Genomic DNA, 16,824 nt, shown 5'->3' on the forward strand with positions numbered 1-16,824 from the left:
TATTGGGTATTTGAAATCAGATCACCTGGCGGATAATAGCCACATGGAAAGAGAATCATTTTCCTCCGAGTGATATGAGTGACCAGATTAATTGTCCCTGTATAATCCGAGCTTTCAACTCTACATTTCAGATGATATCGGATTTAAATGTCCATTTCTGGAATACAGAAAGGGTTTTGTCGTTTTTTCCCCAAATTTAGATAGTCATTACAAAGGAAAATAAGCATTAATGACACGGCGTATATCCGCTCTTAAATATCGTTATTATATTGCAATTGTGTTATATCTCCTCATGCTTTGTTGACCAAAAGGTGAATGGTTTCCGGGGGGTAGTGCTCAACGCATAATGACACCTTCAGTTGTTACCTTTTCATGTTTGTGGAGGAGTGGTGCCCACTTTCACTGCCGTGGAATACGGCCTGGGCTAACAGAAAGTGACGTTAAAGGAGATTTATTCCTGATAACATCCTTTATTTTGTGAATACTTTTAACCTGTTTCACAAAGCGGGCTATAACATTCATACATGCAGCCCTAAGGGCGTTGTGGGGCGGTCGGGTAACCTAGTGGTGAAAGCGTTCGCTCGTCACGCCGAAGACGGGTTCGATTCCCGACATGGGTACAATGTGTGAAGCCCATTTCTGGCGTCCCCCGCCGTGATATTGCTGGAATATTGCTAAAAGCGGCGTAAAACATACTCACTCACTCATTCACTAAGGGCGTTGCTCTGCTCCTTCCATTACTCTTAGTCTTTAGTGACATGTGACAGAAAGGTGATTAGACATTTCTCATTTCGTCGTTTAAATAATTGAATGTGCATAGAGACCTGTTGTTCTAGATGTATTCGACTTGCTTGAAATGTGACAGAAAGGCGATGGGAATTTCCAACCCTGACGTTTGAATAATGGAATGCATGCATATTCGAAGTGAATCAGTTTTGATAATGGGTCTCATTTATACGTTTGTGTCAAATTACTCTATTTTTATTGATATAATGATACAAAAAATAAAAATAAAATAATATATATACACACATATATATTATTAAAATAATATATGTATAGTATTATTATTATTTTTTGTATCATTGTTTATCATTTTATAAAGAATTTGGGGTGGGGTCTGATATTTCGATAGTGGGAAGCTTTTTTTTGTTGTTGTTGTTGTACGCCGTAGGCAAACTATTCCATCAGTAAATACATTATGTTATCACGCCTGGACCAAGCACGCAGGTGATTATAAACATGATGAACGATGTCACTATGCCCGACCACTCAAGCTCCATTTTATTCGACTCTAACAACATACATGAGGTACTGGGGACCTATGATAATGAAAGTAGATGTGTGTAGTTTGTCGACGTGAATCTGAAGCTCTGGTGTTTCAGAATTGAATGACATTCCGACATTGAAGTTTAAATTCAAAATTAACATATCGTTTCATCAATATGAGTAAATGCGCAATGATGTCACTTGGAGTACGTTTTGGCCTTCGCTCGTCACGCCGAAGACCCGGGTTCGAATCCCGACATGAGTACAATGTGTGAAGCCCATTTCTGGCGTCCCCCGCCGTGATATTGCTGGAATATTGCTAAAAGCTGCGTAAAACCAAACTCACTCACTCACTCACCTTAGCTTACGACAAACTCAATAACTGCTGAAATAAACCAAAAACCCACATACTCCATAGCTTACAAACTACACCTCAGCTAACAAACTACACTGTAGCTTACAGTAGGTTTTAATAATTAATAAAATAAACATCTGAAGGAATTAAAGTTTTACTCGACACAGTTTTCACGAGTTTACATTTGGAAGATATGGGGGCAGTCGTCTAAGGCCCTGCGATTCGCCGTGCAGAGTTGCGTCCCTTGGGCACGCCAGAAACCTATGACTGTGGGTTCGAATCCCGGTTCGCCCCGATTATGTTTCTAGGTTTGTCAGCACCATACCCGTGCTCGTGGGTTTCACCGAAGTGGTAAACGTCTGAGACCTGCATCACTTCGGGCTTCCGTCGCACATTAAGCTGACACGCCGTGATATCACTGGAATACTGTTAAAAGCGGCGTTAAAAACCCAACTCACTCACTGTGGAAGACATAATATGCTGACGTTATGAATGTTCGAACATCGGGTGTCCTCACTGAATTTCAGTGATCCATTCATATCATTTTCACCGCTATTTTGACTTTTACGTCCAATGGAATCTGTTCAGGAAGATCTTCGAGATTATTTTTCAACATTAAATGATTATTGCTTGAACAGTTAAGTTGTAATGCGATATATTATTTCTAATTTCTTATTTCCAATCTTATTTCTTCAAACAGCAAATTTATGGTTTTCAATTTCGTTCACATTTCTCATGTTGCTAATACATTTCCCTCCCCGGTGGATCTAAATCGACTCAGAACATTTGTTATTAATGTTTATGAAAAAATGTTTAATTTGATCTTTTCGTGTAGGAAGAACACGCAGTCACTTTCTGTGACAAAAGTACACCATAGACTAACATTATATTGTATTGCATATATGTGTATCTATATACGATCAATTTCCCGATATATTTAGATATATGTTTGGTTAACACGCATACATTTAGTGTGTTCCTTGTTTTTTCCCACATCAGATTCTAATTTGGTTCCGCCAGGGTCCGCCAACTGTGTTGTGCACACAGTGTGATGTGGCCGTTGTCCACATACAGATACGGACTGTGTATGTTGCTGACAGTGTTATGTGTAACCCGAACCAGGAAGAACAATCTTCAGATCTTCTGTTGTTAAGACTGGAAGACATCCTGCAGACGGAATTCTGAAACCGTATATTGTATCCTATTCACAAAAGGATATCTGAGACAAAAAAGATAGATCTCGTCGAAAGATGATAAACAGGATGAACGCTCCTAGATTACAGGATGTAACATTACTTCATGGCTTGCTAACTCCACCATTTCCCATTGGGCATAATCCAATTTGAAAAACAGTTTAGCCCTGAGTTTCAACTCAAAGCATTATTACCTGTATAGTATAAGAGCGGTGTTCCCCGTGAGAAATGTATCCGATTAATAGGCGACGTTTATATGTTATTATTATTATTATTATTATTATTATTATTATGTACAGATTAAAATAAACAAATGCAGCAAAGGGGGTTTGGGTGATCCTGGCACAGTCAGGCTGGTTAGCCTCATTATCAGCTCAGGGCCCTTGTCTCCTCAACACGCAGCCCAGACAGCGAATAGGACCTCCCAGGAAGCGTTGCCCAGTCAAACCACCCAGAACTTTTCGGAGAATGTGAAGACTCCCCAACACTGCAGCCTTCTGCATTACCAAGATTGTCAGAAAGGCTGTATTCCTGGAAGCAAACCCGGGCACTCTCCAAATGTCGGTCAACAGATTTGGAGGTTCCAAACCTGAGGCACACAGAAAAATGGGGAGTCGGACAACTTAGTATGAGGGATGCAAGCGTGATATTTCGAAAGCGAGGTCCGCATATTTGCCCTGTTTTTCCTGAATCGTGTCAATCACATCAGAGCCAAAAGGGACAGAAAATTCAATAATAGAAATGATTTCATTGGATTTATCAAAAAGGACAAGCAAGTAGTGTCAAGTAATGCAAGTTGTGTGAATAAACGCCACAAAACCCTTTCCATATACTTTAGAAATCTCTTTCGATTGTACGATTCCGACTTTTTCATGAGCATGTGTTTATGAATCAGTATCAAATAATGACGATACCAGGTGTTGTGATACAAAATATCCTTGAAAAGCAGAGCGTATCCCGCCCGACCGGTGGCATCCATCACAAACCCATTCAAAGGCTAGTCAAACTAGGGACTTGAATCGAAATCATTTTTGTGAGTTGCGTCCGACCGTTGACGGTGCCACGCAATGAACCATATCACCGAAAAGTAACCCTCTCCGATTGTCGCACCTCACGGCAAGCATAGTTACTTGTGATATTTTCTATGTGACTGACACAGGTTTTGCATCTATACACCAATGTTTTAGGGTCGGGCTTATGAAATGGTAGGAATTGTATTTTAGAGCTTTCGAATGATAATGGAAATGTTCTGTTTTGCTTTCAAATATCGTTGAAGCGTCTTTGTGCATTGCTAAACTCAAGTTTACTTTTTAATTTTTGTTATCATTATGATTTGCCGTCCGTTAGAAACGATAGTATGGACCAACGCATCATTGTTGATTGAACTGCAGACAATCTTTCGTGGCGTAATTAGGTAGTGATTCAGCTGACACCTGCTCTTGATGTAGTCGGAATCAAACAATCGACTTTCTTATGACTATGGTAAGGGTTGTTTCGCTTTTATTTATGTGATTTCGTCGTCGTATCACTATTGACGTCATGGGGGCACTATTGCTTCACTATACGATTTTTATAAGGGTAACTACTTGTTCAATACAGCAAATTCAGCGAGGGATGAGTAAATATAAATCTAAACTCGTGTTAATAACCCTAAATTCCGATAGAAAACTATCCCTTTCAAAATGTCTTGATCTTCATTGCTTCGTCTTTAAAATTCAAGAGACCATTCACCAATTTTCAAACATAAAATGCATAAAAATAAGAAATATGAATATTTCATGATTGGCATGGTACATTAGCGGAGTTTCCTTGAAAGAAAATCCGTGTATGGTGCGCAGTTTTAGACAGAGTTCTTCCAGGTCTACATTAAATATCAAAAAGTGAATGAAAGTTTGAAACCTTTTTATCAGATTTTTGTCAGATTTTTGTCAGATACTAACATATTTTGGACCGTTTTGAAGAAACGTTCACCATTTTATCCTTCCTCTTCATCATGTCACGGGCACCAAAGTTCTGAATGACGACTGACTGTTCTGACAGGCGTACAGTACTTCGCGCGAACCAAATGTGGACAGGCCGGATGTGTGTACTGTCAAGTCGGCAGCTTTGAGGGCGTCACGCCTCTCGTTAAACCGCGACAGATCACATCTCACTATGGCTGTTCGAAAACAGGTGTTGTTACAAAACACAGAACCCATGTATGTGTTTTGATCAAACAGGACATTTATTTCAACTAAAAACAAAAACGATTTCGAACAGTTGGTTTGAAACGATGAGTAACTAGCATATAGTAATATATGCATGTAGGGCCGTCATCTTGGCTATTGCTCAGTAAGATTATGTAGGATGCAAAAGTGTTGTCAAATTTGGACAAAAGAGACCCATATCAATTCCTTCAGCATGGTTGGGTCGCCTACTTGGTCTAGTGGATAGAGCGTCGGCACAGAGAGCAAGGAGTCTGTGGTTTGATCCCAGCCGCATCCCAACAAAAGACGCTAAAAGATACTTGTTGTGGCATTAATTGGGATAAGCACGGACTGGTCGGCTCTGAATCTGAGTAAATAATAAAATATATAAGCATGCCGAATGTATTTGAACAGGACCAATCTTTGCAACAATTGCATAGCATGTATTCTGATTAGCTGTCTTCACTGCAATCTCTTCCTCTCTTTTGCTATCTGATAATTTATGTTTCCCTGCCTTGGGCTCAGCATTAAGGGGCTAAAACAAGGACCGGTCGGCTGGGAGTCAGTATACTGTGTCTAAGTGGTTTATCTATGTTAAACTGCGGCATGGTATCTCAGTGGACTAGCACTATAAAACAGGCATTAGTTCGGGCAATCACAAGCAGGCAAACACACCCACGTGTGCACGTCGCTATATAAGTGCAGTAATCGTTAACGTGACATTAAACCCCACACCATCTCACCTTATGCAATGAGTAATGAGACAATGTGAAAACTGTCACAGCTGTCACTGGTTCTACACATGCTGTCCATGGAATAAGTTCATGTCTGTAAAACGTCAGACGCATATCTGGTATAGAAATTCAATATGCGGTCATTGTGTCAACTTGATGCATGCTTCACGCGTTTGGTGTGGCATGTGTGAGTGACACATAATTAATCTATCATCATTATTGTTTGCCTTTACTCAACTAAAACCTTAGAGCGTCACTCAAGTAATGACATACAAGGTCTCAGTAAAACTTTCAAAACGTTTCATAGTAGACATGTGGAAGATATTTCCAAATTTGACGCATCAGCGATAAAAATGCAATTCCCTATTTCCCGCGTTTTTTCAGGTGAAAAATTGACTTGCCATTGCATGTGTTTGTCACGGGTGCAACAGGTGGGGATAGACACCTTTTCGAGAAACCTTGGGGGATCACTAATGAGTTGTTACTGATTCAATAACACATTCTCATGGTATAGTCGGAGTCGTACAACGGATTGTAGCAGGTATTTCTTATCAATATGGAAAGGGTTTTGTCGCTTTTATTTGGAACAACCGCTCATAAACGCACTTAATGAAGTTTACATGAAGAGCACAGGCAAATTATTCACCTGACAGTTTTACTAAATACCAGCGCACACTCATCCGACAGAGCAGATTGACATGCTAAAGTACAATATTTATTTATTTTGTTCATTCATGTTTGTGTGCCCGTCCTGAGAACTTAACTACATGTAAGGTGACTCGATATCAATCTCTGAAAAAGTTATATAATTATTCAATACATACGAAGCCATACGTAAGTGAATAAGCCTTGGTATCGGATTATATACAATGTTAATTTATTACTTGCAAATGCTGCCTGTCGTCAGTAATTGAGATATATCACAAATCGATGGAATCCTGTCGTCTTCCCATTCTAAACGTTATTACATCTTTGAAGGATGGTATTGGCGTGACAGTCCCCGTTATAAATACACCCCAGCGATTCCTCTAATTGACATCTTGAGACAAGCATTGTGGGTAAATATATGACTCTCACCCTATCTATTCTGACTTGTGTCGCAGTAGTGTATCCATACATATGTACGCCCTTTCGACTCGATATCACCGGCTATTTGATTACGATGGTCTGGGCATATCGTCAGGGCATGCAATAAATCGCCCGTCGCAATCTAGCCAGAAATGCGTGATAAACGTTACAAAATTACAGACTCTGCACGTACCATTTTTACACTTGATCGTGGTTTATGTTGCAGACAGTGGGACACAAGTAAGATACACTCAGACCTTTGGAGAAATAGTTCTTCTCATAAACTGGATTAATATGAATAACGCATACTGATCCCAATAAGTATTTAGCTGTTCCCCAAACATATGCTAATAAATCGACGTGAAATATACCACGACGTATGTAGATGCGATCACACCACGACGGTGCTCCAGAGCTGTCACGTATTTCTTTGGATCGTTGATTGAGTAGTATATCCTGTTGTTCTGTGGAAAATAGGTTTATCTTTGCCTCTTGATGATCTTGCAGGCCTCATGTTTTTTTCAGCTGGTGGACTGAAGTCCGAGATTTTTATCTCAAGCTCTGTAGCGTTTATAAATTTTGCTGAGTCAACTATAAACGACATGTGTCGGGTAAGACGTTAAAACTGCCCTCATCAGCCTCCACAAACATATTTCTTTAATGTTTATCTTTACCTGTAAGCAGCAGAATCGCTCTTGGACGCAGCAAACGTAATTAAAAAATTAACACATTGTGTTTTTGTTTCTTCAAAATCAGTAAACGCCTGTCGTGTCACTGGCTTGTTACAGGAATGTCAAATGGCAGGATTATTGCTGGATGAGGCGTCAGGCGACAAACATCCATTTTGTATGCAAATTGTGTGAGTGGCGGGTGATGTCGACAGAGCAGGACATGCTTAGCGTTTTCGGGAACACCTGGAGTCATCAATGACGTAGACGTTATATAATTATAAACATTACATCTAATAGATAATTCTAATGGATTGTATTTTGTCTTTCAGAATATTCACGAGTTCCCGAAAGCACCGCTGCTTAAATGTAAGTTGCAACTTATATTACATCATATACATGTACCTATATGTCACTAATAACTCAACAACTCAACACTCTAAAAACAACTCTCTAATTTGTTTTAATAACATAAAGGAAAGACATGTTTCATGACATGTTTCATGAATTAGACAGTTTGTCTTGCAAAAGGAATAAGAACATTACATGGAAGATAGAAAACAGACTGAGTGCTTCACATTAAATCAATACATTTATGAAAACAACTTTATTTTCGAAGTTATAAGTTATATAAACAATTCCAGCTACACTATTTTTTTATATTTTTCAAAATATTTTTGTATTATTTAAATCTTTATTCACATTTCAAATAAAATACAATGTGTAACATTTCAACAATTATACATTATTCAAAATCAACTTCCTTTACATGAAACATTCAAAACATATTGCAAATATAGACAATCATAATATATGGTATCATACTAATATTCTTTGATAGGATTGAAACGTCTGTGGAAGGAAGACCAGAAAGCTGTATAATTGCAATTTGGGAATGCAATTAATTTCGCCATATTGTAGTACTAGCTGGGAACCCTTTCCTGATTGTTTAAACACAATTTTATTTTGTTGTTTCAAAAAGACAGCGTGATAAGAAATGTTTATAACAAAATACTTAATTGCATCGTGATATAGGTATAATCAATATGAAGCTCAATATGACGTACAGAAATACACTGGAAGGTTGTCCGCTGTTCTCTGGGACCTCCATTATGCTCACTAGTTGGAAAGGTTGAATAGACGGAATTATTTCGACGTATATATTGGCAGAAGCGGGAAGGACTCCTTCAACGATATAAAAACCAGTGACGATCATTTTCCAAAGACGCCTGTCTCTCAGAGGTTTCCGTGGTAACGTCAAATTAAACGTCATCGCAATATGAAAGTCCATACACGCCACATAATGTAAAAGGAAGCTAATTTGAATAGTAGTCAAAATTTCAAAGAAATATGAAAGTTGAAATGCGAATGTGACCTGCAGTGAATGCAGTGGGATTTGAGACTCGAGGTAGTAGAGGTGCTGTTTCTGGTAGGTCCTACAAATGAACATCCTGGGTGACAGTCGAGCTTTAGAACTTACTAAATAAGGCGCACCATTGGTGCCATGCTAAACCTACTGCCCCGTCATCGCCACTGCGACCGGTTTAACGTTCACTTACGCCTCCTCAGAGAACGACTACCAGTCTCGCAACCACCAGTCTTACATTTGTAAGCCTTTCGGCAGTCTGATCATTCAACATTTTCTCAAGGACTGTCACCTTGTGGGTAAGAATATGTCAATCTGGAATGTCAAACTGAAGTGTTGGAGCAGATAATCATGCAGGAAGCCGAGGTACTCTCAGTCCTCATAGGGGGCACGGGTGGCCCAGTCGTCTAAGGCGCCGCGATTCGCTGTGCAGAGAATCAGAAACCTATGATTGTGGGTTCGAATCCCGGTTCGCCCTGATTATGTTTCTAGGTTTGTCAGCACCATACCCGTGCTCGTGGGTTTCACCGAAGTGGTAAACGTCTGAGACCTGCATCACTTCGGGCTTTCCTCCCACATTAAGCTGACACGCCGCGATATAACTGGAATACTGTTAAAAGCGGCGTTAAACCAAACTCACTCACTCACTCTAAGTCCTCATGATCCCCAGCGAGGTGGCCTAGCTTTGTTTACACATTTGCATGCACGTTGCTTTATAAGTGCAATAATCTTGAACATAGCCCATGTTTTAAAACTGTATAAAATGAAATTGGTATGCTCAAATATGTTTCATAAATAGTTTTCAAATATAACTTTGCATAAATAACTAAATTAGGATTACATTGCCTTCGACTCGTCGCTACATGGCTGAAATAAAGCCGATGCGACTTTAGATTTTGACTCACTCACTCATCCATCCCCAAAACGTCCCGAATAATAATAGCATGTCAATATGAGCTAAGGTAGAAATGTTCATTCTTGAAATTCGAAAAATACAAATTATATCGCCATCGTGCGTGACGAATCTGTATATCACCAACCCGTCAATCTAGTCACATCATTCCAACCAAAGATATGGAAAGGAATTTCGTTACGATAGAAGTACCGCATAAAGCATGCCGTGTCTTAGGTCAGTCATGAAATCAGCGAGACCCCTCTAAAGTGCGAGGAGAGCGTGTTACTCTGTGAACATGGACGCTAACGATGCAGTTAGAACCGCTCTGATAGTGTACGTCCCATTCAATTAACCGTGATGACCACCTGTCTCCCTACAGAGCGCTAGCATCCTGTCGGTCGAGGTATCCTGCTCTTCATATCCTTGTATGTGACGTGTGACGCGAGGGTGGGTATCAAGGATTGATGGAAGCGCTTATCATTAGAATACCCAAGATAAATACTTGCTTGCTGAAGCATTAATATTGCACAAATGTCTCGATGTTCAAATGTTTCGTTGACATCTTCTTCCCATAGTTTGGCCGATGTATTTATTTTTACTGATGCCCGTTCTCCTCTTGCACTTAAAAGTGAGTGAGTGAGTGAGTGAGTGAGAGCGTTAGGTAGCATTTAGTAATATTCCAGCAATATCATTGCAGGTCAAAAACCAATCATCACACATATGGTGAATAGATTCCGGGCCTTAGGCGTGACGAGGAAACTCTATAGCAGCTAGGCCACCAATCCTCTCCTTTAAAAGGAGTTTAGTTGAAATGTGACAGTGTAGTTTTGTAAATGTACGACATATAACACGTTTTAACAGCCTCGTCTTGTGTCCTGCCTTTCAGTTTCAAAACCGTCATTTAAAGCTGTGACATTCAAATTTATCATTACAATTATACAAAGTACTCTCAGAATAGTTGTATTAGCTTGGATCAGACAATACAGACATTTATAGGCGTGATTCTCATCTTGCGTTAACATGATGTCGGACTGGTCAATCTGTCTGAACCATCGGATCTATCTTTGAACAGTTATTACAATACTAATGACAGCAGTGACATCAATTAAACACGCCAAAAGTTATTTCAGCGCCGGGGCGGTCGGGTAGCCGAGTGGTTAAAGCATTCGCTCGTCACGCCGAAGACCCGGGTTCGATTCCCGACATGGGTACAATGTGTGAAGCCCATTTCTGGTGTCCCCCGTCGTGATATTGCTGGAATATTGCTAAAAGCGGCGTAAAACCATACTCACTCACTCACTATTTCAGCGCCATCTGTAAAGTCATTAGCACAGGGAGAGAAAAAAATAATCTAAGAACTTAGAGAACAAATATGGTTATGTAGTCTTAATTAGTTTGTAATTTATTCAAACATTGGCATTCCTTCCACATTAGGGATTGAGTTGATATTAAAAATCACATCGGCAATATTGCAACCATATCGCGATGAGAACAAGATAATCATTTCTAAATTCCTGTCAACAAAGGACAGTTAAACGGTTCGGTAATATCACTATTGAAGTATAAAACAAACCAGATCAAATTCTTCTTCTATGTACTTAATGTTATCAATTAGAAACAGGCTAAAAACCACCAGCTCCTTCAACATTTAGCTGACACATTGTGATATTATTATAATACCTTTCAAACCAAAGTCACTTTTTCACTCACATAAGAGAAAAATATGTTGAAAAATATACGTGTGAATTAATTATATAAAGTCAACAATGCCATTTAGAAAGTGGTTAAATGTAATACATGTTATATTTGGGATAACACTTTCTTAGTAAAGCACATGTTCTAGTACTTTTGTGGGTTAAGTCCCATCCGGAATTCAAACCCTCACTGCCAGAGTGAGGTACCTAGAGGTACGTGATCTAGACGATCAGTTGTCGGACTTTCATTTGTGTGGAAGTTTCGGTGGCTGAGTGGGTTAGATAGATTTAGATGCTGGCGATTAGGTTTAAACATTAACCCATCAGTACCTGATGGAATCCTTTAGTTCATTAGGAAATCGTATTAGGCATTATAGAAGAGTTCGATAAGTGTACAATGCGCCAACCGATGACGGACTTGACATAACACTATCAGGTCCCAGGATTGACACCGGGAAGTTCTCATGGACGTGTGTTACTTGTATGCACCTGAAACAAAAGTCTCTATTGGTTGGCATCTATTTGGATCGTTTTCGTGATTGGTATCTGCTATATCAGAGACCATTAGATCACTTTTGCACAAGTTACGAATAGATGTTACGGTTCTATAGTCTCGGGATATATTTTCAAAATGATTTGTATGATATACAGTACTTTACGATGTGCCAATGATATGAAGTGATCCTTTCCATATTCACAAGAAATCTCTTGTCGAGTGTCCGTTTTCGACAACATCAGGAACGTCTGTTTATGAATAATTATGAAATGGAGATGATACTAGGTGAAGAAAGGGGTGAACGTAAGTGAATCCTGTCCCAGCTGTCACAAATACATGCAAAGGCAAGTCCATTGTCCACCTGAAAAATAACCCTAACACTACCTATGTCAAGACGATTTATTGCAACTACGGAACAACTGAAGTGTAATCCAATCTTGTCATCTGAAATCTCTGATGATACTTTGCACGTGTGTTAAACAACACCATGTCCAAACTAGACAAATTATAGACGAGGAATAAGTTCCAGTCTGAAATAAATGGTTCTGTTCTGATTGAAACCAGCAATTCCAAACCGTACGTAAACACGTTCTTTATAACATGACTTAAATAACGATTGCCCACTCTGTACAAACATTGCCTATGTCAATTACAGACTTTCATATCAACGTGAAACGATCAACCATTTCTTGAACAAATACATCTCAAATGTGATCAATTAGTGAAATTTATCAAATGGCCTTCATTGATGCCAATACCATGAATATTTGTCGAAACGTTTTCTTCATGACGTATTTTCTGTAAATCCGCCATGACTATAAACTTCAGCTGAACAGAAAATGCCAACGTATAAGAATTTGGAAAGTCCTGACAGTATTTCTGGCACTAGTGTGAATTCTGTTGATATTTAATGTCATTATTTATTGGTCTCGCTGTCAGTAAAGGGTCATGTATGTATCTGCTGAGACAGTAATAAAATGTTCCAATCATCCTGGCTGCCAATTCCCTTAAACTTGCAACCTGTTAATCCGAACGGTGCGAACCAGTGAAGTCATCGCTATTACCACATTACGGATTAAGTGTATGTCAAGACAAATGGGGTTTCACTGTATGCATACACGTGTATGTTTGAGGAAACATTCCGGAAGCCCCTGAATCATTCTTTTCTCATGCAACCAGATGTTCGCGAAAAGGTAAGCGCATCCTGCCCCACCGGTGGCACTCGTTACAGACACGTGCATAGGCAAGAAAATTGTTCACCTGAAAAAAACCCATAAGGCACAAGTCAGAATAATTTTTGTCAAATTTGGAAAATGTCCTCCAAATGTCTACCACAGAACTTTTTAAAAAACTTTACTGAGGCCTTGAATGTTGTAACCTGGAACAACATAGTTTGAGTAAGAGTCGTTTTTCAGAGCTGCTTTTTGTTAGTGTGTTTGCTTTTTTGTATAATCAGCAGTACTCGAGCTATAGGATGGCGGTCTGTAAATAATCCATGTCGGGACCAGGCAATTCAGTGCTTGATACCATGAGCATCGATATTCGCAATTGGGATACGATGACATGCATCAACCAAGTCAGCGTGTCTGATCGCCCGATCCCGTTAGCCGCCTCTAAGGACAAGCATGGGTTGCTGAAGATAATTCTAACCTGGATCTTCACAGGTCACAGCGGCGTTAGAACACTAAAGTGAGGGAGTTGGGTTCTAACGCCGCTGTGACCTCTACCCAACTCCCTCACTATAGTGTTCTAATAACAATTATTTGAGTCACGATTATGTATGAGTTAGTGAGTGAGTGGCTGAATGGGTTGGATTTGATTCGAACCTACGATTAACAGATCTTGGCACGGCAGGGCTTTTGTGAACCCTTCTTGATATATGATACCATTCATTCTCATTGCATGTGTCACAGTGGATGAAGGAGAACCATCTATGATGGACGCAAACGTTCTTCGCTGGCCTTCTGTTTACAAGACAACGACATTCGAGCTTGAATTAGTCGCTCACTGCGAACAAAATCAATAGTGTAGCTGCGAAGTGACCTTGGATTATGCTTTGAAAGTTTAAATAGATGTTTTGTTCGCGTGTGCAATACTCCGCTGTTATGGGCAAGTTATCGGACGGATATCTCAAGCTGACAGTGCTGTGTGAAAATACCATAGGAATTCTAGAATTTCAATCTGTCCAATCGTTTTAGTTAGCGCCGTACGTGGTATGGTTATGTGCCCTTTAACATCACTGAAAATCCATGGAAATGCGATGTCAAGTACAGGGCAAATATTCATGATATAAATCTTTTTTTTATTAAATGGTAAATTGGCAGTTATATCTGATTACTTTAGGGGGAAAAGGTCGGAGAGTTTGTTTGGTATTAGCAACGTGACACTGTGATCCCCCTTGAGGCAAAAGCAAACTCGCTCCTAATTGGGCTTTTATAAAATAAATAAATGTCTATTACATTGTATATCAGTAAACGCTTAATATCAATAATTTAATCTGTGTTCGCAGTTAAACAAGCGCTCGATGAATACTGCAGACGTGACGAAAATACAATACGAGCTCGTAAAAATGATTTTCTCTTTCTCTTTAGTGAGGGATTTAAAATTCACGGCGCTTTAAACAGTACATTGAGGTTATAACGCGAATGTATCTGGGTATGGTAAATGGCCTGTATTAGGAATAAATATTTAGCGAGCCTTGGCGAGGATATTTGCCATACCCAAACACACAAGCGTAATAACCTCGTTATTATATGATTTCATTCTTCAATTCCCTACTCGAAAAATCTCTTCCAATCTCTCACAAACATTGCAAGTTTTCCTGGAATGTTCGCATTAATATATATTACTTCGGAAGGTAAGAGATGTGTCAGTCGGACAGTGGCAGCAGTCAATATAGTTCTAACTTAAATATGTTTCGTATACAGTGGCGTAACTACAATTGTCTATACAAATTGTTTCTACTTGCCTTTTACGGCAATCCATCGGTCTGTCTGCTAGAGTAACTGGCCTTTATCAAAGGGAAGCTACTCTAACTCTAGTCTATGAGAGGTTTCGTTTTATTAGAGTCTGTCTGCCCTGTGATAACGTCACGATGTGCAGTCAGATGTACACACAGCGAGAAAACGAAACAAGGTAAAAATTCGGACACATTTCGGCCAAATCCAACTGTTTTAATCTGGGGAAAAGGTTCCAGGCCGCAGAGGTCTACAAAAGCAGATATGGAAACTGACTCTGCTAGGCAAGTGTCCTCGATAAATTTTTTTGCAATTTATATCTCCAAAGTTGCCCTAGTTACGTCACAGTTAGACACTGATTTTCAGTGTATTAGACTATTCTCTTGACAATGATAACAATTATCCCAGTAGTTTCTCCAGACTGCCGATGGATCGCCGAAGGGCGAAGGGCGAAGGGCGACGCCATGTTTGTTTTAAACACTGAAAGTAGTCCCTACTTGACCTTTGATATCTGCATCTCTATCCACACATGACCAAAAGGGATATCGATTTTATACGTTGGTTGTATTCTACCGAGGTAGATGATAAATAAGAATATGTTCAGTTTCGTCATTAGTTTCACTTCCTTTGACAATATTTCTTAAAAGGAAGCAACTGTATATTACAATCATCCTCCTTATTGTTGAGATTCATAATCGTTTTGCATCGGTGAGTGAGCTAGTGAGTTGGGTTTAACGCCGCTCTGAACAATATGGTGGTTATACTGCGGAATGTCGGCTTGATGAAAGAGGAACCCATGAAAACGGGATATGGTTCTCATAAACCAGGGAAACTCTGGGATTCGAGCCAACGATCATATATGATCAGGGCACGCGGAAGGGCGTTTCGTACAACGAAAGTACAGTGATTTACACTCGACGACTTTGCCATCCGTCTCGTCGCTTTCTCTGCAAGTACTTAATATCCACTCTCATTAAATCAGATCTTTCACTCCGACATGATATCCCTCTGAAAGAGGACAACTCTGTATGAGTAGCATTAGGTGAACTTTCGAATGAGCCACTGTGCGCCACAACTTCTACATTGATACGAGTAAGCTAAGCATTCAGGAAAGCATTTCGGATTTCTGTAGTTCGGATATAATCGAGAAGTTCCGAATCTATTAAATAAAGCCGCGCTGTTATATTGTTGTGCATAGTTTGTATATCCTGTCGTTTCTGAGTGCACCTACACTCAAAATAGTGAACTATAGTTAGTATATTTGTATTTCGTGCCCATTTTCTTTTCCTGTGATCGATATTTACAAATCCAGGTTGGGAAGAAATGAAGCCAAATAGGTTTTGGCAGCTGACATCAGATTTGCTCAAGAACCCATCCTTCATTATGATTTGGAGGTGTCCTCAGAACTGAGTCCAGAGAGGTAACGTAGCGCAGGAAAAGATTATGATTTTAATGAGATTGTATAATGCCTGCCTATACAGATGGAAAAGTGACAGACACGTTTGACAAATTGAATTAATTTATTTAAGGACATTATTGATAAATAATGTAGTTGCTGTACTTGATCATAACCTGTCAGGATAGGCATGAATTAGATCATTCTCATCAATATATGTCAGTATTTTGACACTTGAGGCTGAATAATAACAGCAGAGAGTGATTATTTGACATATGTATTTATTACTTCGTGAAAGAAGAAAAACTAACGAGATGATAGAACTGTTTTGTTATAAAATCGAATGTGCTGTGGGCATAATCGTTTTTATTTTTGTGAAATCTTACAATGTTACATAATGTTGGAAGTTCTTATCGATTGAGTTCGGTAGAACTCAAACCTTCTTCACCTCCAACTGCCTTCATCCCCAACAGTATTATTCTCAAACCATATTCACCTTAAAACATTTTTTGCTAACATCCCCTCTTGTGACCTCCCTCAAGTCGTC

The 16,824-nt window shown here is 39.4% G+C and overlaps 1 protein-coding gene across 3 annotated transcripts in view; it reads left to right on the forward strand.

Annotated features, from left to right (window-relative positions):
* LOC139465311 (sex peptide receptor-related protein 2-like) overlaps window positions 1–16,824 on the forward strand; it is a 197,466-nt gene that overhangs the window by 121,067 nt on the left and 59,575 nt on the right. For all 3 annotated transcript variants that reach the window (XM_071247000.1, XM_071247001.1, XM_071246999.1), the window contains exon 2: window positions 7,806–7,842. The gene's annotated coding sequence lies outside the window, so the exon portion shown is untranslated. The remainder of the gene's footprint in view (window positions 1–7,805; window positions 7,843–16,824) is intronic.

The sequence above is a fragment of the Haliotis cracherodii genome, unplaced genomic scaffold (genome assembly GCF_022045235.1).
Source record: "Haliotis cracherodii isolate W230 unplaced genomic scaffold, xgHalCrac1.p SCAF_18, whole genome shotgun sequence".
Classification (NCBI taxonomy): Eukaryota; Metazoa; Mollusca; class Gastropoda; order Lepetellida; family Haliotidae; genus Haliotis; species Haliotis cracherodii.